Source organism: Meles meles, chromosome 6 (genome assembly GCF_922984935.1).
Source record: "Meles meles chromosome 6, mMelMel3.1 paternal haplotype, whole genome shotgun sequence".
Taxonomy (NCBI): domain Eukaryota; kingdom Metazoa; phylum Chordata; class Mammalia; order Carnivora; family Mustelidae; genus Meles; species Meles meles.
The window spans coordinates 110643522-110667483 of NC_060071.1; the positions used below are offsets into that span (position 1 = coordinate 110643522).

General features: G+C 40.8%; 1 protein-coding gene across 3 annotated transcripts in view; it reads left to right on the forward strand.

Annotated features, from left to right (window-relative positions):
- The first annotated feature begins 557 nt into the window (after positions 1–557).
- Positions 558–23962, forward strand: part of DAAM1 (dishevelled associated activator of morphogenesis 1) — a 166003-nt gene continuing 142598 nt past the window's right edge. For 2 of the 3 annotated variants that reach the window (XM_046009224.1, XM_046009226.1), the window contains exon 1: positions 682–804. The gene's annotated coding sequence lies outside the window, so the exon portion shown is untranslated. Of the gene's footprint in view, positions 659–681; positions 805–23962 lie in introns of those variants that run through there. The other variant, XM_046009225.1, reaches the window with a different exon arrangement.

Sequence of the window (23962 nt, forward strand, 5' to 3'; positions counted from 1 at the left end):
GCCTCATCCTCGGCGACGTGGGGGAATTCCAGGACCGCTTTTAACCCAGAAACCAGTGCGTCTTATTAATTAGTTTCTACGCGCAAGGACGGCCGTGAAAGGCTTAATCTTCTCTTTCCAGCCGGGGCCAAGAGCCGGGTTGATCAGAGCCCCCTGGCCGGTGCGCACCAGCGCCGGACCCCTGGTGTCCCTTAGAGTCCGCACTGGGCAGAGTGGAGGTCAAGTCAAAGGGCACGACCGCAGGGTGCCCTCCCCCCACCTCCCTTGCCCGTGCTGTCCGCAGCTCAGCTTCTGGAACGACCACCGCGAACACTGCAAGGCTGGAGGGCGGGGAGGGGGCGGGTCCAGGCGGGGGCGGGGCCAAGGGGCGGGGAAGAAGCGGCCGAGGACTGCTTCGGGAAGTGTAGTTCTTCTAACTCCAGTTAGCGTAGCTCCCGGAGCTGTGCTTGTGAGACCCAGACTACAACTCCCAGGGGTGCGCGGGCCCTACAGGGGAGTCCATGCGCAGTGGGCGCCACATTGTATCCTATCAGGCGAGGAGAGGGTGATGTCACCTGCGAGTTGGTAACCTACGAGCGGCTGTGAAGGAAACTGTTTAACCGGATCCCATTGTACCCAGAGCGCTGAGCCGCCTTTCCAGCATGCAGGGGCTGCTCAGGTAAGGGGGACGTGCCGCCTGGCTCGCCGCACTCATTCATTAAGTAGCACCGCGCGGTGGCGCGGGGGTGGGCGCGCTTCTTCGGGCCCCGCGCTGGGTTCGCAGCGCGCCCTCCCGCTGCCTCTCCGGAGCCCCAGGGCCAGTAGGTAAATATTAAACCCGTCCTTCAGGTTGGGTCTGGGTGGGAACGGGACCGAGACAGCTCCCGGCTGCCAAGCTGAGTTTGGGAAAATGGCTGTAAGCGTGGCGAAAAGCAAGGCGAGCCCGGAGGAAGGCGCCCCGGAGGACAGGGGTCCCTCCCTCCTTTCTTTCTGAGGCGCTGGGATGCCAAAAGAGCAGGCAGGGTACCACTCGCCTCCTTGCTACGGGCTCCTGAGGTTGCGGCGTTGGGGCGCCGGGGGGTCTTGGCCTCGGCCAGGGGCTGCGGGCCCTGCCGCCGTTGGGAGCTGCTGGCCCGGGAGGCTCCAAGGCAGGCGTGGTGGACTCGGAGGTGGCGACAGGGAAGGAGGCACTCGTTTACCCGCCGGCCCGCGTCCGAGCAGAACCCCAAACATCCCTGCAGCCCTCATTTCAAGCTTTATTCCAAAGGAACGGGTTGACTGTAATATCGAGAAAGTTAGACGCTAAAGGTCTCAGAGGAGAGGAGGGAAATCCGCGCTGCGGAAGGAGCATGGGGGTGTTAGCGGACAGCAGAGAGGGGAGGCTGCGCCGCCTGTGCAGTGGGTTCGAGGCGTCGCAGAGCGCTCCTGCATCTCCGCCTGGGAAAAGTGCATCTTGGTTCCCCCTGCTCTGATTGCTTCCTCCACAAAGAGCACCTGAGCGGGGGCGAAGCATCTGCCCGGAGCCCTGGGGTGGGAGGAGGTAAGGCGGGGCAGGATGTCGAATCATCTAACGATGAGGCTCGCTGTGGGGTAGGAGGGCTGGGCAATAGGAACCAGCTGGTGTCGAAAATCCAACTGCTCGTGATGGGCTTGCCCTTCTACTTGAGACGCTCTCGAGTCCCGGGAACTCGATGAAGTCCAATGAATTTCCTTTCCCTAGCACCCTCATTCTTTCGTATACTCATTCATTCATCAAACGCTGCGAATGGCTCTTCTCAAGTTGCTCACAGCCTGGCGTTGGGGTGTTCTGTACCCCCCCCCCATAAAATATTTGAGTGGGCCTATGAATAGATACCTACGCTTTATATCTTCCAACTCGGACCCGCACGGCATCTCCACCAGCAGGAGAGCATCAAGAGCAAATACAACCCGTGACCGTTTTTGCTCTCTTTGAGTTGGTAGTTTCTTGAGACTGGAGAAGGACCTGGTGTATTGAAGCGGAGTTTGTCTGCAAGATGAATCCCGTTGCCATGGCGACTCCTGCCGTCGGAATCTTAACTGCTCCCACTGCTGTTTCAATTCGTTGTGGCTCTGCGGGCAGCTGGGAGGGCGTGGCCAGTGGGTGTGGTCAAATGCTCGTTCCGGGCCCAGCTGCTCTCTCTTCACCGGTTTCACAAACCAGGCCTCTCTTGCCATTCTCTTAGAAGCAGCCTGGACACGGTTCAAGACTCCTTTTACTCTCGTGTGCCTGTACCTGGACTCGTCCCTCTCCGGGAGTAATAGTTTGGAGCCTTTTTCCTGAGGCAAGCTCTGAAAACTACAATGGAATGATCTTTTCGCTTTTCAGGCTAGATGCAGAATTTTCCTAATAATGTACATGACAGTGTTAGAGGCAGCTTTCTCGAGGAGGGCGTGTCCTCTGTTTTGCATGAAGAGAGCTCTCTGGCCACCAGTAAAAGCCTCAGTTTGCTCTAGGTGCAGCTCTCTGGAAGTTTATAGGGACAATTAATGACTGAAATTGAATTATGGAAGTCAGTATCGTCCTTGTGGTTCTCATAAAATCTAAAAGCCTGCCGCCTGCCTAAAGGATGCATTTCCTTGAGAATGAAGGAGACTGGGCAGGGATCTAGGAGGCCTGGGTCCTGCTCTGGCTCTGTCATTTCTGGCTACCCCACCCTGGGGTTAACCCTTTACCTGAGGGGACCTCGGTCAATAGTAATATGGGGAAGGGAAAGAAGGGGATTCCCAAAGTTGATTCTGGGTATAAAATCTTGTGACTCTGTGAAGGACTTGGTCATTGTCTTTTCTCAAAATAATAGGATGGGTTAAATTAAGCTTCTGACACTGTGGCTTTGGGTTAATATCTCTGAGCTTTACTTGTATGATTTGACTGGCAAAATAGCCTGGCTCTTCATGGCAGTCCTTCAAAGTGGGCAGAGCAGCCATATTATTATTTACGATAATTTTTTTTAATATTTACTAGTATGAGCCCTGTATCTGGACTTCTGTTTATCTGGGTATCTTAGAATTAATTGTTTAGGTTTTGCCTTTTTATAGATTTTTAATGAATGCAGTTTTAAGTGTAATTGAACTACACAGTTTGTTTACTTTCTGCTTTTATTACACACACAAGTGTGTAGTAGTAAGTGGTAGATTATCACAGATATTGCAGTTGGGGGGGGAGGCTGTATCTGTGAGTGTGTATACATGTGCCTTCATGTGCAGGTAGATGCTTGGGGATGCTGAGTGCCAGGTGGTTGACATTCATCATCTTGTTTTAAATAGGTGGTTACATCCTCGTGAGGAAACAGAATCAGAAATTGTCACTCACTCTTTATTTTTGTCCTAGAACTTATCATTGACTGGAAATCTCTTTCAGTTAGCTATTTATTTCTTGAGTCCTTATGATTCTGACAGCAGTTCAAATGTGTGGCTTTTTTTTCTACTCCCCTAAGGTCTTTGAGGACAGGGTCTTTGTCTTGTCCTTCCCTGTCTCTCTAGAATTAGTGTTTGATCATTGGTAGGTATTTAGTAAATGTTTGTTGAGTCAATAGTAGAACCATGAATGGAGATTCCGGATTGCATTCTTTCCATTGATAGTTCTGGCATCAATTGTAATATTCCTGTAGCTTTCTGTGAAGTAGTTTCATCTTAGCATAAATGAAAGCTCCCATATAGCCTATAACTCGAAGTATAAAAGGCCTCCATGAGTTTGAAATAGATAATTTTGTAATTATTTGCTTTTGGAATACATTCACTCACATAGAGTTCTTTTTTTCCCCTTACATTCTTGTTACAGTTCTTGATACGATTATTATCCCAAAGCAGATTTCTATATTTCTAGATTTCTCTTATGTTATCCTTGACCCAGATATCTTTCCTAGGAGGTGTATGACAGAGACAGACAGAGGGGACAGACACACACACACACACACACACACACACACACACCCCAAGGCAAAGATACCTAGAGGCCTTTGCCAGGCCACCTCTGGTACCTGAGGCACCATTTGGGTAGAAGAGCTGGACAATGGCTCTCTCACCTAGGGTGGAGTTTACCCCAAAACAGGGTCAGTTGTCCCATGCTGGCTAATGTGAGAGAAGAAATGGGGGTAGGAAACATTTGTCCAATATTTGTAACATTCTGTTATCTTCCAGTAATCAGATTCTGTGGGTTTTTAGAAGTATAAATTAGTAGGGAGGCGTGATAGTAACGAGGGTGCCGTGGGTCGTGTCCTTGGGTGTTGCTTACAGGAGCTTAGTGAGTAGGTGCCAAGGAATTTGAATCCTGGCTTTCTTGCTCTGTGGATAGGCTCTGGGTGTTAAGAATGCCTGTGAGTCTGTGTGTGGTTTTATTGGAGCTACTTTGTTTCAAAGACTGCTTTTAGTGTTGGTACTGTGGTTATCAGAACAAATAAGGTGTTTACAAACAAAACATGGTTAAGATTGAAAGTGTTTCATTGTATAAATATTTTGGGGATGTTATAAAGAGTGGCTTTGGCTTGAGAATCTTGAGGTCTTCTGTGAAATCACTTAAAAAGTTACAGCTATTGGATCAGGGGAAACAAGCTCTTCCAACAAAGCTTGGTACCACTGAGGGTCTTAGGTGTTTGGTTCAGGAAATAATCACAGAGCTTGTAACTTCTGTGGGGCCCTCCCTGGCTTCATGTCATGCTCCTGGTAGTTTCAAGTGTTAGGCCTGTCCTTCTACTGCAAGAAACAAAGCAACTTTGCCAATTTAGGTTAGCAAACTCATTTAAATTCTAGAGAGGGCACAGTCAAAATGCAAATTTTTCTTTTCTGTTTTATGATTTTTCTTCTTTGAGTCAGGGATGTGGACTATGGTCACTTACAATTTCTAACTTGGCAGTGGAGGAAATCTTCCGAGTGAGTATGTATCTTAAACCCTCACAGAATCTGTTCTTAGTAATTTTCCTGAGAGCTCAGTTGAGAGGCAACTAATTGCACAGGTACTATTTAAGAAATCAGTAAGGAGGGCAGTTTTTCTGTGTGGCTTGGGGGTAGCATCTGGTCAGTGGGGCAGACCAGGATGGGGGATACCTCCTTTGAGGTTACATTTGCTTAGCAAGTGTACTGTCCTTTTCTGTAGATCATGTTTATTGGAGTGACTGAGGGCAGCTGATAGAGATTGGAATTGAAGGATGGATCTGAAGTGCCTCCCTGCCCCTCCAGGTCCTCCAGGCCACTACTTAGTATCCCCACTGAAAGATGGACAGATGCAGATGAGATGCAAGTTGATTTTGGTGACCTACATTCCATGTAGCAGGCTATTTTTGCAAGAAAAAGAAAAAGTTTACCTTTTGATTTTCCAGCATCCTTTCCACTGTTCCAGGAGAAGAGAACTGAGTATATTTCAAAGTGAGTTTGCATTCATAGTACACGGGTCTAAATATTAGCTAAACATTGATTAATCGAGGAGCACTGCAGCAGGTCTATGGAGGCCTCTCCTTGCGTCCTCCCCACCCCGACCCCGCTCTCCCCGCAATTAATCTGAGGTTACCAAATACATACTCAGCTTTGGTGAGCTTCATTTTCCTTGTTGATGTTTAAGCACTCCTGGTTTTTACACCATCTGTGACTTTCTGCAGTAATAGCCCCCCTCATTTGCAATGGGTGCTCCTCTGAGTTTCTAAATTCTCACTGTGCTCTCAGATCCATCTTGAGTGCCCCACATTCCAGGAACCCTTCCCTGCTTCAGCTTTTACCAACCCCTTCTGCTCCTTCCTCCTTCACGCCCTTTGCCTGACCATAGAAATTAACACAGCTAACATGATGCTAATAGTCAAAGTATGTGAGATGCTTACCTTGTGCCAGGGTCCTTTCTGATATTTTACATGGGCTTAACCATTGACTCTTCTCAAGAGTTCTGTGAGATATATACTATCATCACCATTTTACAAATGAAGAAACTGAGGCACGAAGAAGTTAAGGAACTTGCCTAGCTTAGGGCATGCAACTGGTCAATGGCTTGTTAGGGTCAATGACTATGTTAGGAATCCAGGCAGCCTAGTTCTTTACACCCCACACAATTACTTTGCCTCTGGTTTTCCTATGTGTTACATTCTTTTCTCTCCATCAGTTAGGGGGAATAACAACTTCCTTTGTATCTCCTAATTCTGAAACAGTGCTGGGTCAATAAATGCTGGCCTAATTGAGAGTAAAAATGTTTCTACAGTTAATGGTTCCTTAAACTCTGACTTTCTGGAGCAGCAAATGTTGCATGAGATTAAAAAATGTTGCATTTGTGTATTTGGATGATAACACTTCTGAACTTCCTCCTTTTGGCTCTGTGGGTGATAGGCTAATTATTTGAAAAAAGAAATGCTCTTATATGCCATCTCTAAATCCATTTGGATCCTGTCCAGCATTAGACTGTATTTGTTAACTGAGATAACTTTTCAATAGGTTGAATCTCTTATCTGAAAAAACCCTTCTCACCCAGAACAGAGCCACAGAAGCCTGCCTGGTGAGTTAAAACTCCCATAACTTCTGAGCTTCCCACCTCCTTGTTGTCTTTTAACATAAATTGTGAAAGCTCTTTTGAAAGGGAAATAATGAAAAGTTGAGTAGTAGTCAAACATGTAATCTAATATTGGGTTATCCTTAGATATTAAAATAAGCTTTTTTATTTCCCACCTCAGAAGGGAGCCTTCTATTTATTTTTACAGTGGAGCAAATTTGGTGTCAAATATACGATTGCAGTTCTTTTAAACCATAGCCACTATTGTGAATTAAATGTGGAAACAGAGAGAAGCAGGTTCAGTTTCCACTGTAGTTGGTACGATTTCCTGACTTACAATAGATCTTTTCCTTTTGGCTTAAAACTGGATATAGTCCCACTTTGACAATATTTAATGAAGACAGTTGAGTAAAACTCAGACCGTGTCATTTAGGGAAATAATAGGAAAGTTATGCCCTAACAATATATTGCCAGGAAAAGAAAATGAAAACAAAAGGCTTATAAGCCATTAGGCTACTCAAACATAATACTCATTCAATGGACATGGATTTCAGAAGCTCCCCCCCCCACCACCATTTATCTTGTTACACTTCCTAAGCATCTCAATCACTTTACTAATAACCTGGGTTCATTCTGTTCTATAAATTGCACCAAGAGCAGAATTGAAGGTACCTTGTATTCTGGAAGGTACATAATTAGGGTCAACTATTAAACTGGTCTTTGTCCTTTTCATTTCGAGGGGAAAAAAATATTCTGTGCGATTGGCAAACATTGCCCATCTGGTGGCTTTCTGAACTCAGGTTTCCAAGAGGAGATAGCCCAGATCTCAGCTTTGGTCATTGTCTGGGCAATAGAGATACCCATCTTTTGTTTTTTGAAATGGGTTCTTATATTCTGCTTTTTGGCTAAGCTCAGTTTGTTAGTGATGTACAAACCAGATCAAGGCCATGGGTTAGTTTTGCCTTGTTTTGGAGCTACAAACTGTACTGTAATTTTAGTCAACCTTTTTTTTTAAATTTTTAAAAATTTAATTGTTTTTAAAAAAAGTAGTCTCTGTACCCAACGTGGGACTTGAACTTGCAAACCTGAGATTAAGAGTCCCATACTCAGGGGCACCTGTGTCTCTCAGTCAGTTAAGTGTTGGACTCTTGATTTTTGGCTCAGGTCATTATCTCAGGATCCTGAGATCACCCTGTGTAGAGCCCTGTGTCAGAGTCTGTCTCTCTGCTCCCCACCGCTTGCACTTGCTCTCTTTCTCTCTCTCTCAAATAAATAAATCTTTAAAAAAAGAAAAAGGGGGCACCTGGGTGGCTCAGTGGGTTAAAGCCTCTGCCTTCCTCTTAGGTCTTGATCTCCGGATCCTGGGATCGAGTCCTGCATCAGGCTCTCTGCTCAGCAGGGAGCCTGCTTCCTCCTCACTCTCTACCTGCCTCTCTGCCTACTTGTGATCTCTGTCAAAAAAGAAATAAAATCTATATAAAAAAGAAGAAGTTGCATGCTCTACTCCCTCCCCTCCAGGCGCCCCCTCCCCTTTTTTAAAAATTCATCATGCTCCTGGCAACATAGAAAACTAGACAGTGCACTATGGACATGTTAATGCATAGCTGTCACCACAATGGCAAAAGATGGTGCCATATTATCAGATGAACTGATGGGGATCTTGGGTTTTTCAGACGCCATACGTTAGAGGCAAGGCTTTGCCAGCTATTTGAGGAGGAGCTATGTGCTTCTGATGGGTGTGCCCTGTGAAGAGTGGGTTAGAACTAAGAGTAGCTTCCTAAAACTTTGCCAAAGCCCCATAGCCTTGGTCTTTTCTGTTTCTTGGGGATGTGACAAATCATTAGTGGATGTTTTGGTGCCATTTCTTGGCTTTGCTATTCTTCATAAAACTTCTGCAGACTTGCATCCTAGAAGAGGAGGGAAGGATGGTGATCAAAATCATTCACCACATCAGTAAGATTGTTCATATATGTCTAAATTTATATTTGTTTCACAGATATTTGGTAAGACTGAGCAGTGAAATGTCAAGACATGAGTTAAGTTAGAATCTGTAGTTCTTTTTCTTTCCTTTTTAAAGAAAATTTAAAGTTAGTTAACATATGGTGTAGAATTGGTTTTAGGAGTAGAATTTAGTGATTCGTCATTACATAGAATACCCAGTGCTCATCCCAACAAGTGCCCTCTTTAATATCCATCATCCATTTAGCCCATTCCCCCACCTACTTCCCTCAGGCAACCCTCAGTTTATTATCTATAGTTAAGAATCTCTTATGGTTTGCCTTCCTCTCTGTTTTTAGTTTATTTTTCCTTTCCTTCCTGTATATTCATCTGTTTTCTTAAATTCCACATGTAAGTGAAATCATGTGATATTTGTCTTTCTTTGACTTATTTTGCTTAGCATAATAACCTCTGGTCCCATCCACGTTGTTGCACCTGGCAAGATTTCATTCTTTTTTATGGCTGAGTAGTATTCCATTGTGTATAGCGACCACATCTTCTTTTCTGTGACAAGAGAATTAGACTAAGGGCACTTCTAAATCCTGAGAATTTATTACAAAAAATATTCTAGAAGTTGAAGGAAATGAAGCAGAAAAATTAAACCATTCCCTACTCTCGAAATTGGTGAAATTGTAGATACAGAAAATGTCATATGGTTTCATCCAAGGTGACAGGATTTTTTTTTTTTAATGCACCCCATATTAGTGGTTATTTGATTTAGGATGATGGCAAAAAACAACAATAACATTTCTGTTTATTTCCCATTCTGTTTGTGGCAAACAAGGTAGCAACCTTGTTTGCATGAGAGCTTCCCCTGACAACCCCCCAGCACCACCACCCCCGCCCCCCCAATTACTCAGCGCTCTGTGGTCATTTGGCAAAAAGTCAGAGACAGTGTGGAATGAATTGGGCTAGAATTCGAAGGTGATGGCTGAGACTGCATCGTGATCTCAGAACATTAAATGAAAGGCCTGTTATATTTTTACATTTTAAAAATCAAGAATGGGGGGCTCCTGGGTGGCTCAGTGGGTTAAAGCCTCTGCCTTCCGCTCAGGTCGTGGTCCCAGGGTCCTGGGATTGAGCCCCGCATCCGGCTCTCTACTGAGCGGAGAGCCTGCTTCCCTTCCTCTCTCTCTTCTGCCTCTCTGCCTGCTTGTGATCTCTGTCTGTCAAATAAATAAATAAAATCTTTTAAAAAATATCAAGAATGGAGATTGGATTGGACTAGAAAACCTCTGTGACCCATTTAGGGCTTGACAGCCTGTGTGTAGGTGACACTTCCAGCTACAGAAGTTCCAGGAACTGTGGTGAGAAACTGCCTTGCCTATGACATTTTCTGCTAAGGGTTTTAAAAAAAAAAGAAAAAAATATATATATACATACTATTTTTAGTTTGACCCAGTTTCTTTTCAGGCTGTGACTGAAGCTACCTTTCTAACATACTCCATCTTTTTCCTCTTACACTCCTTGAATTGTAATTTGAATCTGGAGGAGCAGTGAACTGCCTTCTTGTCAGGTCTGCGCTCATATCCTCCCTGTGGGGAAAGGAGCAGGTTGTCCCCAGTCCGCCAGGTTTCACGAGAGGGGAGCCGCAATCACTGACCTCACAAAGGAGCTAGTCTTCCCCCTTAACCTCTTACTTAAGAATTGGGAGCTATGTGGTAGCAGAGAGGGGGCTACTTACATTTTAATCCTCCCAAGCTAGATTGTTTTTCTGATGGGGTAAGTTGGGGAAGTAGGTGGCAGGGAGGACAGAGGGGGTTACTGGGTCTCACTTATCTTATCATTTGTTTCCCTCTGGATTGCATTTGTTTATACTGTCTCCTCAGGCTAGGAATTCCTCCAACAGAAAGCATGCATACACACGGGGACACTCAGATCCGATCAGGCTTCCTTGTTCTTGAGTTCTATTTGCTGACTTGGCTTTCCTGTCTACAGCCTGATCGGAAGGGAGGGCTGGAGATACTTAACCTGTTTTTAATTCTTCCGTTATGTGGAAAAGAGATCTTAAAACAGGGACTTGGGGCAAACATGTTAATGTTTTTCTGATGGGAAAAGAGGACGGTGATGAGTTGGTTTAAATTTAACATTTATGTATAACTTTTTTATGTTGATAGAGAGTTTAGTCATGAATGTTTGACACCTTGAAATCTTTTCACTTTTTATTTGCTGTGATGTAATTGCATTGAGAAAAAAGAAAACAGTTAGTTTTAGTTTCAGATGTGGGTAATCTTAGGAATTCACTTAAATCTCTTCGGCCTCTGTTTCCTCATCTGAGAAGCAATGTGAAAATTCTGAACTTTTGTGAGAATGATGTCATAAAATAATGACCATACTTGTATGGCATTGTATAATATTGATGTCATGCCCGCTGGGTGTCCCTAGAATGGAGACCAGGGATAGAAGAACACCATTTTTTCACCTTCAGAGTTTCCAGCCTTGGCCCCTGCTCTTAGCACTATGTATCTGATATACTGAAGCTAAACCCTTACAATCTGGTCCCTAGTTTGTCCTTAACTGAACAGCTTCTAGTTATGTTCCCTAGTCCCAGGGTTCAGGAAGTTCCATAGAATGTAAGGGATGAGGCTAAACAGTGTTTGGCAGTGATCATCCAATTCTGTTCAAATTGATAAACTCTTTAAGCCAGAGTTTGACTACCCGTGCTGTCATGTTTTATTTGACTAAAACAGTGTCATTTTAAAAAAATGGTTTTAGTGAGCATTTACACTCTGATTTGGTACAGCCCCCCCCCCCCAATACCCTAGTGCCTCATACACAGCCACTTATGTGATAATTCTTTATCTCCTTGGACCTTGAAGGCATTTGAGTTCGCGATCCCTTTTTTAAAGTAAATTAAAATTGTGATGAGAGTTCTTCAAACCAGTGGATTGGTGAATAACCTAATCCAGGGTTCCTCCTCTTCAGCATTATTGGCATTCTGGACAGGATAATTCTCTGTTGTAGGGGGCGATACTGTGTAGTGTAGGATGTTATCAGCATTCTTGGCCTCTACCCACTAAATACCAGTAGCAACCTTTCCCCCAGCTGTAACAACCAAAACCATCTCCAGACATTGCCAAATGTCCCCAAGGGGGGCAAAATTGGCCTTGGTTGAGATCCAGCTGACAGATTTTGGATAGCCTGAGAACTTTAAACATTGGATGAGGCTTGGATATTTAGGGATAAATTGGAATTCATCTGGGAAACTGAGCTACACTGCTGTTTTTATTTATTTGGGCAGTTGGTGAGAGCAAAGTAAAGGTCAGTGGATTAGACCCTGTGAGGTCATTTCTCCATTCTTCCATGACCACTGCCTGGGAGGCCAGCCACATTTTAAGGACATAGTCTTGGTCACAACAGGGAATTTGGTGAGACACGGATGCTAGGTCAGGGCAAACCCACCAGAGCTAGTGGGTAAACAACTTGGAAGCCCATGGCCTGTGTTGGTTGGTCAGTAATGTTATCTGTGCATAGGAAGATGAGGCTTTGGGGAAAGAAAAGGTTGCCAAAGGCCAAAATGCTTAGAAAAGGGGAGGGGGCTTCAGCCTTTAAAAATGACAGCTTATCTCACATATCTTCGCACAGCAGTGTGGGAAGAGCTCTGAAAAAATTTAACAAAATGGTATCTCATTTTTCTTCTCTCTCCCTCAACCAAGAATGTCTTTAAAACTTGAGTCTAAAACTTGGGCTTTGGCAACACTCAAAATTGTCTCTCAGAAAAACATTGCTAAGATTTTCAGTGTACATAAGGGGAATGTTAAGAAGTTCTAATTAACCAACCCAAGCTCAGGTCTTGAGCAACTAGCGCAAAGATAATGCTCGGGAAGCATACAGTTTCAGTTAAAACAGAAGTCAAAGTCCCTTCTTAGAGGTTAGGTGGGATTTCAGAAGGGGTCCATGCCTCTTACTGAATGATGTTTGTTGGTTCTGCACCCTGGATGGGAGTCAGAATATCGTCTGTGCTGGATATAAAATGGAGAGATATCAGGATTCTGATTTAGCAGATGTCCAGGTTTGGACCTAATCTCCAGGATTCTTAAAGCTCCCCAGGTAATTATGGTATTTAGCCAGGACTGAAAACAAGTGGATGAGCAAAAGATCTGAAAAACATGAGACATTACCTCCTTCTTTTCAAGATGATTCCCTAGGAGATTCAATCTGCACATTCACCTATTGTTTGAAGTAAAAGGAAACAGAAACCACCCATTACAAACACATTACATACACCTTTGAGGTAAGGTGGGTGGAAGAGTGATAGTAGTAAATGCTCTTACTCGCTTCTATTCTAGAAAAATCCACAGCTGTGTTTCACTCAGTGAGTTTCTCATCAGACTCTTCTGGCTTCTTAAACAGAGGGTAGATTTGTTTGTTGCAAGTTTCTTTCCTTATGCCATGTGCCACTGTGGAGACCAGACTGTGAAGTCCCAGAGTTATAACTGCCAAAGGTGGAAAGTAGAATAAAATGGCTCCTTTTACTTGGATTCTACTTAGAATTTCAGATCCAGATTTCTATCAAGCATAGCAGAGGCAAGGGAGTGACTAAGTTTCAGGGGAAAACATAGTGGGCATTTTATAGACCATCTCATAAGCCATGGAAACATCTTAAAACATTCATTCATTCATTCATTTGGCTTATCAAATATGTTTTAATGTCGGGTGTGAACACTTAGGAGTGCTATTTTAAATTCCAGATTTTGCCTTTGGAATACAGAACACTTGTTTTGCTTAAATAAAGCTCAGATCATCCTCTGTCTTCAGCTTCTGATATAAACAAATTACATTGTGCAATAGGGGAAGAGTCTTTCCAATGAGCGATTTTTTGCTTTCACTGGCAAGTAGTTTCATGTTTGTGTATTTGGATCATGTCTGTGTTTTCAAAGGAATGTTCATAGCATCAGTTATAAGAAGCAGTTCTCTATAATCCCAAATCACAGTTTTCCAGTATTTGTTATGCCCGTAGATCAAATCTTCTACCCTCAGTTCTTTTTCAAGTGTTGATTTTGTGTTTCAGGTGACCATTGTTTTCTGGGACCAGAGGAAAATTACATGGTATTAAAGAAGGAATGACAGTTAAAAAGATAGAGTACAGGGTTTCTTTTGGGGGGTGTTGAAAATGTTCTAAAAGTCATGGTGATGGTTACACAGTTTGTAAATATACTAGAAAACCGCTACGCTATACATTTGAGATGGATGAATTATATGGCATATGAATTTTATATCTCATTAAAGCTGATAATTTAAAAAAAGGCTAAGAAGAATCCTACTAAGTGCAACCTTAGAATTTTAGACCTTAGGGATAATACCTATGACATACTTTCCTGTTTCTTTTCTTCATGTACCTCTCAGTTTTTTCCCCTAAATAACATATATAAAATGGACAAAGGATAGTTGTGATAATTCCTTAATATCTGTGGACCACCTGAGACTTTGGAAACGTTGTTATAAAGAAACTGCTATGGCGAGTGCTGTGAAGTGTGTAAACCTGGCGATTCACAGTCCTGTACCCCTAGGACTAATAATACATGGTATGTTTATAAAAAAATAAAAAAATTATTAAAAAAAAAAAAAAGAAATGGACTCTGGCTTCTATTTCTTCACACCTCCAATCGTGGACTAGCGCGTTAAAGGATAGAAGGCTCTGTACTCTTTTATACCTACTGTGATGAAAGCTAAAGGTTTTGTGATTCACTTGGCTTAGTCACAATTTGCTTTAAACTTGTTCCATATGATTATTTTGCAGGCTTTTTCTGCTGTAGAAGTCTTCACACTGTAAAAAGCACTCAAGTATGTAATCTTGCCTGTAAAGCTAACTGTGTGTGTTGGATAAGGAATATTTCATTTATAAGGGATTATGTAGCTCAAGGTTTCTCAAATTTGGATTCATGATCCTTTGAGAAACACTGCATTAAAAGTGAAGTTGCTGAATGTTTAGGTACTCACTTAGTGCCAGTGGGATCATAAACTCATGTGCAGAAGGTGAGCTTTGGGGGTACTGTGGTGTACTCTTTGGGTATCAGATGCTTATCCAGGCATATTAGTTTTATTGCTATGTAACAGATTACCACAAACTTAGTGCTTTAAAACCCCACCAGGTCAGAAGTCTGGGCATGCTGTGGCTAGGTTCTCTGCCTAAGTCTCAGCAGGCTAAAATTCATGTGTCAGCTAAGGCTGCAGTTCTCATTTGGGGCTCAGGGATTCTTCCATGCTCCATAGTTGTTGGCAGAATTTATTTCTCTGTGACTCTAGGAACTGAAGATTGCTAGCTGTCAGCCAGGGACTGTTTTTAGCTCTTAGAGGCCACCCACATTTCATGTCACGTGGCCCACCTTGGCAGTTCACACATGATGTTTCCTTTCTTGTGGGCTAGCTGGAGCATATCTCTCTGACTTCCTTTTCTGCCATCAGCCAGAGAAAAGGCTAAATTTAAGGTCTCACCTGATTAGGCCAGACCCACCCAGGATAATCTCCCTTTAACCATACAATGTATCATAACCATGAGAGTGATGACTCATCATAATCGTAGGTTCCACTCTCAAAGGGTAATCGGGAGTGTCACTTAAAGTTCTGCCTGTCATACCAGATAACAGAAATTACGATTTATTGTTCATGATTATTAAGATGAACATCTAAAAATCCAAAAATGACACCTCACAAATATGCTTCTGGACCCCTTCTGTCTTCCTAAAATATCTCCCTCTCAGATTAATGGCTTTCCATTATTACTTTTCTTGTTTCAAGTAGAGTGAAAATGAAGATTTTTTTTCCATTTTATTTATTTTTTCAGCGTAACAGTATTCATTCTTTTTGCACAACACCCAGTGCTCCATGCAAAACGTGCCCTCCCCATTACCCACCACCTGTTCCCCCAACCTCCCACCCCTGACCCTTCAAAACCCTCAGGTTGCCCCAACCTCCCACCCCTGACCCTTCAAAACCCTCAGGTTGTTTTTTAGAGTCCATAGTCTCTTATGGTTCGCCTCCCCTCCCCAATGTCCATAGCCCGCTCCCCCTCTCCCAATCCCACCTCCCCCCAGCAACCCCCAGTTTGTTTTGTGAGATTAAGAGTCATTTATGGTTTGTCTCCCTCCCAATCCCATCTTGTTTCATTGATTCTTCTCCTATCCCCCTACCCCGCCATGTTGCTTCTCCATGTCCTCATATCAGGGAGATCATATGATAGTTGTCTTTCTCCGATTGACTTATTTCACTAAGCATGATACGCTCTAGTTCCATCCACATCGTCACAAATGGCAAGATTTCATTTCTTTTGATGGCTGCATAGTATTCCATTGTGTATATATACCACATCTTCTTTATCCATTCATCTGTTGATGGACATCTAGGTTCTTTCCATAGTTTGGCTATTGTAGACATTGCTGCTATAAACATTCGGGTACACGTGCCCCTTCGGATCACTATGTTTGTATCTTTAGGGTAAATACCCAGTAGTGCAATTGCTGGGTCATAGGGTAGTTCTATTTTCAACATTTTGAGGAACCTCCATGCTGTTTTCCAGAGTGGTTGCACCAGCTTGCATTCCCACCAACAGTGGAGGAGGGTTCCCCTTTCTCCGCATCCTCGCCAGCATCTGTCATTTCCTGACTTGTTAATTTTAGCCATTCTGACTGGTGTGAGGTGATATCTCATTGTGGTTTTGATTTGTATTTCCCTGATGCCGAGTGACGTGGAGCACTTTTTCATGTGTCTGTTGGCCATCTGGCTGTCTTCTTTGCAGAAATGTCTGTTCATGTCCTCTGCCCATTTCTTGATTGGATTGTTTGTTCTTTGGGTGTTGAGTTTGCTAAGTTCCTTATAGATTTTGGATACTAACCCTTTATCTGATATGTCGTTTGCAAATATCTTCTCCCATTCTGTCAGTTGTCTTTTGGTTTTGTTAACTGTTTCCTTTGCTGTGCAAAAGCTTTTGATCTTGATGAAATCCCAACAGTTCATTTTTGCCCTTGCTTCCCTTGCCTTTGCCGTTGTTCCTAGGAAGATGTTGCTGCGGCTGAGGTCGAAGAGGTTGCTGCCTGAATTCTCCTCAAGGATTTTGATGGATTCCTTTCTCACATTGAGGTCCTTCATCCATTTGGAGTCTATTTTCGTGTGTGGTGTAAGGAAGTGGTCCAATTTCGAAAATGAAGATATTTTAAGAATGTTTTATTATTGAAAATTTCCTACACACATACACCCACATAGAATGACTAATAGAGCTAATACGAGAATTTCACATATATCCACAGCTCATCAATTCATGGTGACTCTTTCATTTTTGCCCACAACTACTTTACATCAACTCTGGGATTTTTTTTTTTTAAGATTATTTATTTATTTTGGGGAGAGAGAGAGAGAGAGATTGAGAATCTCAAGCAGGCTCCAGGCCCAGCGTGGAGCTGTATGCAGTGGTCACTTGAACTTGAGATCGTGACCCAAGCTGAAATCAAGAGTTGGATGCTCAACTGAGCCACTGAGGTGTCCCAACTCTGAGATTATTTTAAAGCAAATTCCAGACATCTTGTAATTTCAACCCAAAATATTTTAGTATTTATATCCAAAAATATCAGGACTCTAATAATGTAACCAAAATACCATTTTCATACATAAAATAATTTACATTATTGCTCTAAAATTACCAACATCTCATCAGCTATCAAATGTACACTTTTTAAAAAGCTTGTTAATTCAAGATTCCAGTAAGTTTCATACATTTCAAGGTTGTTGTTTTTTTTTAATATATATATTCCTTAAGCCTCTCTAAATCCTATGCAACATTTTTCTTTCCAGCATACTTGTGGAAAGAACTGGGTTATTTGTCCTATAGAATTTCCCACAGTCTAGATCTCATGGTACAATATCTCTTTCTGTTTCCTCCATTTCCTGTAAATCAGTTAAGATGAAAATAATTGATGCCATGAACCTGTCGGGTCACTAGCAGTAGAAAAGCTTATTTAGTGAAAGGAATATATAGATAATTTACTAGATTCATGTTTGTATAGATATTTAGAAAAATATTTGGGAGTGGAGCAAGTATGTTAGGTTTTTTGGACTCCTATTACTGAGAGCAGTTTAAGTGCTATACACTTAGAGTGCATGAATTAGTGCAGGTTGAATTCTTAATAGGAAGTATACAACATACAGATTCATTAAGTGGTACTTAGATTTGTTTAGTTTTTTTGACCTAGTATTTTTGTTAAATCGGTTTTAGCTTCCATGAAAGGAAAAAAATTTTCCTAAGAAGAAAGATAATTCAGTTTTGAGTTTCAGAAAATAACGAGATTTTTAAAATTGTGAAGATCATAAAATAATTACTTTTTTGTAATAGGGCTTTGCTAATTATTTATCTGTAGGCTCTCCAAAGACCTATCCTTTGTCCTCAAAGAACATGACATATATTTCAAATTCTTACAATTGAAATATTTTATTTTTTAAAAATACAACACATTGTTTTAGGAGAACAATTTTATATGACTGACATTGAAAGGAAGAAGAGATTATGTAATTTAAATTTTGTTTTGAAGGAAAAAATAGCATTGGGTTGAGATAAGTAACAGCTTAATTAGACCATAATTACTTAGAATAGGGGATACAGAAATTTTTCCATAAAGGGACAGATAGTACAAATTTTCAGCTTTGTAGGCCATGTTGTTCCTGTCAACTATTCATTTCTGTCACCATTGTAGGAAAAATAGCAGTAGACAGCATGTAAACAAATGGGTGTCATAAATTGGGGAGAAGTGAGATCTTGACAGTACTGAGTCATCTTATCCATGCACATGAAGCCTCTCTCCATTTATTTTGTTCTTTGATTTCACTCATTAAAGTTATGTATTTTCTTCATATAGATCTTATACATATTTCGTCAGACTTCTACCTAAGTATTTCATTTTGGGGGGTGACTAGTGTCGCTGGTATTGTTTGTAAAGTTACTTTTCACTCTTTCATTGTTGGCATATTGGAAAGCTGTTGACTTTTATTATTAACTTTGTATCCTGCAACCTGCTTTTTGTTTCTGGTTTTTGTTTGTTTGTTTTTTGTAGATAGTCTGTATCAAATTGAGAAGGTTTTTTGTTGGTTTTTTTTTTTATTGCTAGTTTACGGAGAGGTGTTTTTTGTGTGTTTTGTTTTTACTTTTTTTATTTTTTATTTTTTTTATTTTTTTTTTTAAAGATTTTATTTATTTATTTGACAGAGAGAGATCACAAGTAGGCAGAGAGGCAGGCAGAGAGAGAGGAGGAAGCAGGCTCCCTGCAGAGCAGAGAGCCCGATGCGGGGCTCGATCCCAGGACCCTGAGATCATGACCTGAGCCGAAGGCAGCGGCCTAATCCACTGAGCCACCCAGGCGCCCCATGTGTGTTTTGTTTTTAAAGATTTTATTTATTTATTTGACAGAGAGAGAGAGGTTGGTCACAAGTAGGCAGAGAGAGGGGAAAGCAGTTTCCCCACTGAGCAGAGAGCCTGATGCAGGCCTTGATCCCAGGACCCTGAGATCATGACCTGAGCAGAAGGCAGAGGCTTAACTCACTGAGCCACTCAGGCGCGTTGTTGTTGTTTGTTTTTAAATCATAAATGGGTGTTGGATTATGTGAAATGCTTTTCCTGCATCTACTTATATGATCATGTGATTTGCTTACCTGGGATAAATCCCATTTGACTATAGTGTATAATTCATCCTATATGTTGTTGGGTTCAATTTGCTAAGTTTTTTTGGAGGATTCTTACATTATGTTCATCAGAGATAACTGCCCTATTTTTTCTTGTAATATATTTGTCTGGTTTTGCTATGAGCATAATGCTGGCTTACTAGAATGAGTTAGGAAATATTCCCTCTACTTATATTCTCTGAAAGATTATAGAGAATTGGTACGATTTTTTTCCTTAAATGTTTGGTAGAATTCACCAGTGAACCCATTTGGGCCTGGTGCTTTCTGTTTTAGAAGGTTATTAATTATTGAGTTCTCTGTTTTTTATTAGTATTAAGGCCTGTATGCAGAAACTGATCTGTTTCTGGATAGTTGATGCTAGAGAATAATTTTCAGAGTTAAAAAGCAGGATTCTCAAAATAATAAAATAAACACATCAAGGATTTTATTTAACTTACTAGTGCAGGAACCAGTAAGATTTTAGGACCAGTTCAAAAGATAATTTGAAAAAAAGATAACATATCCATCTGTACATCCATTGATCCATCTACCTGTCCACAATCAGAAATGCTGAAATAAATTTGTAGCAGATACAAAACTAGTTAATATCCTAAAAGACTATAAAAATTAATGTTTTTCTTTCTATATTTATGTAAATCAGTTGTACCTCTGTCAGGCAAAATCTGCTTGCTTTACTATAGATAAGGGCCATTACATTGCTGTGTGTTACCTACAAATTAACTTTCCTGCCCTTACAGAGTTGTGAAATTGGCCCAGTGGGTTCTCAAACTTTTTTGTTTCAGGATGCTTTGATCCTATTAAGTATTGAAGACCCCAAAGAAATTTGTATGTAATATATTAATTAGATTAGAATCAGAATTGAGAAACGTTAAAACTATTCTTTCATTTAAAAAAATAATGAAACCTATTTTAGGTTATCATCTGACTAATGATTTCATCATGGGTATTGAAGGTTTTGGAAAATTTCACTGTGTACTTGTTGATAGAATGAGAGAGAAATGGCAAATAACATCTTGATATTATTATGAAAATAGTTTTGAACTCATAAACACCCTGACAGGGCCTGAGGTAATCCAGGCCTCCCCAAACTACATTTTGAGAACCACTGGCCTATTTAAAAGCAGGGTGGGGGGGTGTGGGGAAAGGTCAAAGATAATCCCTAGAGGACCTGCTAGACCACAAATAATATTCTACTGAAAAGATACCCAGTAATCTATTTTGCCTGTTTCTAAATCTTGGTTTTTTTCTTAACAGTAGCCCATCCTTTGATAAAATATCATCCTGCCCAGCATGGGGCATTATCAAGGCTGTTTCAAAACTATTAAGTGAGAAACTTACTTTATTTTTATTATTTTTTAAAGATTTTATTTATTTATTTGACAGATAGAGATCACAGGTAGGCAGAGAGGCAGCCAGAGAGAGAGGAAGGGAAGCAGGCTCCCTGCTGAGCAGAGAGCCTGATGTGGGGCTCAATCCCAGGACCCTGGGATCATGACCTGAGCCAAAGGCGGAAGCTTTAACCCACTGAGCCACCCAGGTGCCCCTACTTTTTTTTTTTATTACAAAATTAATACAGGTTACTATATGAAAAAATGGAAAAAAAATAGGAAGTGTAAAGGAATAAGAGAAGTCTTACCAAGGAGGCAAATAATGTTAACATTATGGGATTACATCTTTGAGAAGTTTGGGGGGAAAATTCTGATTGTACATTACCTGTACTTTTTTGCATCTTTCCCCCAACCAAATGTTGTCATAAGCATATTTCATTTTACCAAAACTTTTTAAAAAAAATTGAAGTTAAAAACTGACACTCTTTTTATTGTGATAAAAAACACATCATAGAGCCATCTTAACCCTTATTAAGCATATAGTTCCAGCGTGTTAAGTGTATTTACATTGTTGTGAAACGGATATCTAGAACCTTTAATCTTGCAGAACTGAAACACTCCCACTTAAACAACTCTTTGCCTCCCCTCACACTTCCCTTTACCCCAGCCCCTGTTAACCTCCATTCTACTCTCTTTATCTATTAATGTGGGTACTTTAGATACCTTATGTAAGTGGAATCCTACGGCATTCTTTTGTGTCTGGCTTATTTACTTAGCATCATAAGGTCCTCAAGATTCATCCATTTTGTAGCAGGTGCAGGATTTCCTGCTTTTTTTAAAAGCTGTGTAGTATTTCATTGTATGTATGTACCACATTCTGTGTATGCATTCAGACATTGATGGACATGGGGGTTGCTTCAACTTCTTGGCTATTATGAGTAGTGATGCTATGAGCACGAGTATGCAAATATCTCTTTGAAACCAAGCTTTCAGTTTTGGGCGATATACCCAGAGCCTGGAATACGGTAGTTCTTTTTCTTAATATTTTGAGAAGCTGCCATACTATTTTTTTTTTTTTATAGTCCTTGTACCATTTTACATTCCCACCAACAAAAGTGCACACATCCTCATTAACATTTTGGGGGTTTTATGGTTATTTTTGTTGGTAAGCATCTGAATGAGTATGAGGTTATTAAAACTCTTGATAAACTTCTAAGATGGCAGCATTTACTTCCTTTTAGGTGTTGCATAGGGCAATCATTTTTCCAGTGTTTTTCCATTAAAAACCATTTGAACATCGTTTTTGTGTTTCAGGGTGGGTTTTTTTTTTTTTTTTGCTTTTGTTTTTAGGATATATTCTTAGATAAAAAAAAAAATGGGTCAAAGGGTATATAATTTTTGAAGTTTTTTGTAAATACTACCTCAAGAAAGGTTTTGCCAGTTGACACTGAATCAAGGTATTAAAGCTTCTTTTCATTTCACACGTTTATGTTGAGTATTATCTTATAGTTATCTGTGAATGAACAACTGGCAAATGCTGTCACATTGTATTTTAATTTGCATTTTAGAAATTTGTTCAGTAGAACTTTTTTCTCCAGATCATTTGTATTTTTTTCTTTCTCAAATGGCCTGCTTGTCCATTTACCTGTTTAAATCTCAGGGTTTTAAATAGATCGTACAAAATTAATTACCAATGCAAATATGAAGCTACCAGAACTTTACATAAATGCGGTAAACAATCATGGAAACCCTTAGAAGGAAATTTATGAGAGTTTCAGGCACATTAAAATGACCTAAAATATTTATTTGTGATTAAGAGTCTCTGACTGTAGATCTGCATAATTAGTTATCTTAACAAGCCCTTTCCTCAATACATGAAGGAAAACCTTAGGTCAGCTCCTGTCATTTTATGGCTAATTTGCACTTCCTGGAGTTTGCCTCAGTTGTTTCTTAACTATCTGTGCTTTTTCTGCTGAGAGTGAGGTTCTGCTACAGAGAAGGCACTTCTAAAGGCAGAGAGGACAGGGACATGATCTCTAGTTTTTCCATTGGACTGAACATGTTTGGAAGAATAGGAGGTAGAACAATGAAATAATCCAAATATTATGAGGAGGGAGGCAGAAGTTTATATTAGAGTGGTTTATGTGATAAAAGAAATGTTATACCCAGTACTTTTTGTTTATAAATGGTATTATAAAATAGATATTTGAATGCTTAGCTAAAATATTTAAGGCAATTTGCCTGTACAGCACTCAATATTACAAAAATGCAGTATTTAGCATAGTCCAATTATTTTCATGTCAGTGTGTCATAAGTCCATATTGTAGGGGAAATGGATTTTCTCCTACCCTAAGTGCTCTAGGTCTGTTCTAATTTAAACAGAAAATAATCCTCTTCCAAGCAGAGAGAGACGTTCATGCTTTAAAACTAATTTCAGATGATTATGGTAACCTAGTGATAGAATATAATGCAGTGTCTACCAGCATACTTTAGAGAAGACAACTTAGTGTTATTATGGCTCTGTTCACAATATTTATTTATTTGTTTATTTATTATTTATTTATTTCTGGGACTCTGTTTTGAGGCACTGTGGCTGTCTGTCTTTCTTTAAGAAGTAAATTGAAGAATGTATCCCATGGAGCTTTCTAGAAAGGCAAGTGTTGGCAGGTAGTAGTTCCTGTGCATTTGAGAGACATGATCTGACCCAGTGGTATAGAGACCTTTGAGAGGATTCTCTGGAGTAAGGGACCAAGATCCTGAGGAGAAGACTCCTTTTGCATTCTCTCTGAAACATCAATTTATATCTTTCTCACCTGGAAGAGTGGCTATTTCTCCCCAGTGGATTTGTTAGTTCCTAGGCACCATTCAAATCGCAAATGGTTTGATTCACTGGAAGAACCAACTGATAGACCAGAATTTCCAAGAGTACCAAATGCCTTAGTAAGTAGAGAATCAGATCCTGTCCACACATTCTGTGGACAAATGACAACTCCAATGCAAAAATGGACCATGACATATTTTATCTTAATTTTCTATAACACTTTCTTGATTTGCAATGGTAAAATCTTATAGGAAACAGAATAGAGATTATAAAGTCTTATTCTGTGGCTGATAAAGTTCTGGATTAGTCAAACATACTTTTCTTATTAGTGGTAAAGAGTTCCCCATTATTTTTTGAATTTACTAAAAAAGTTGATTTAAGAAATATAAAATGCTGCTCTGTCATTTTTTTAAAAAAGATTTTATTTATTTGACAGAGAGAGATCACAAGTAGGCAGAGAGGCAAGCAGAGAGAGAGGGGGGAGGAAGCAGGCTCCCTACCGAGCAGAGAGCTCAATGCGGAGCTGGATCCCAGGACCCTGAGATCATGACCCGAGCTGAAGGCAGAGGTTCAACCCACTAAACCACCCAGGCGCCCCTGCTCTGTCATTTTTTGATCTAGCCAGTCCCTGATAACTCTTATTATAAAAGTTTTAGGTAGAATGTATGACTGATGGAGTCACATTTTGTAACT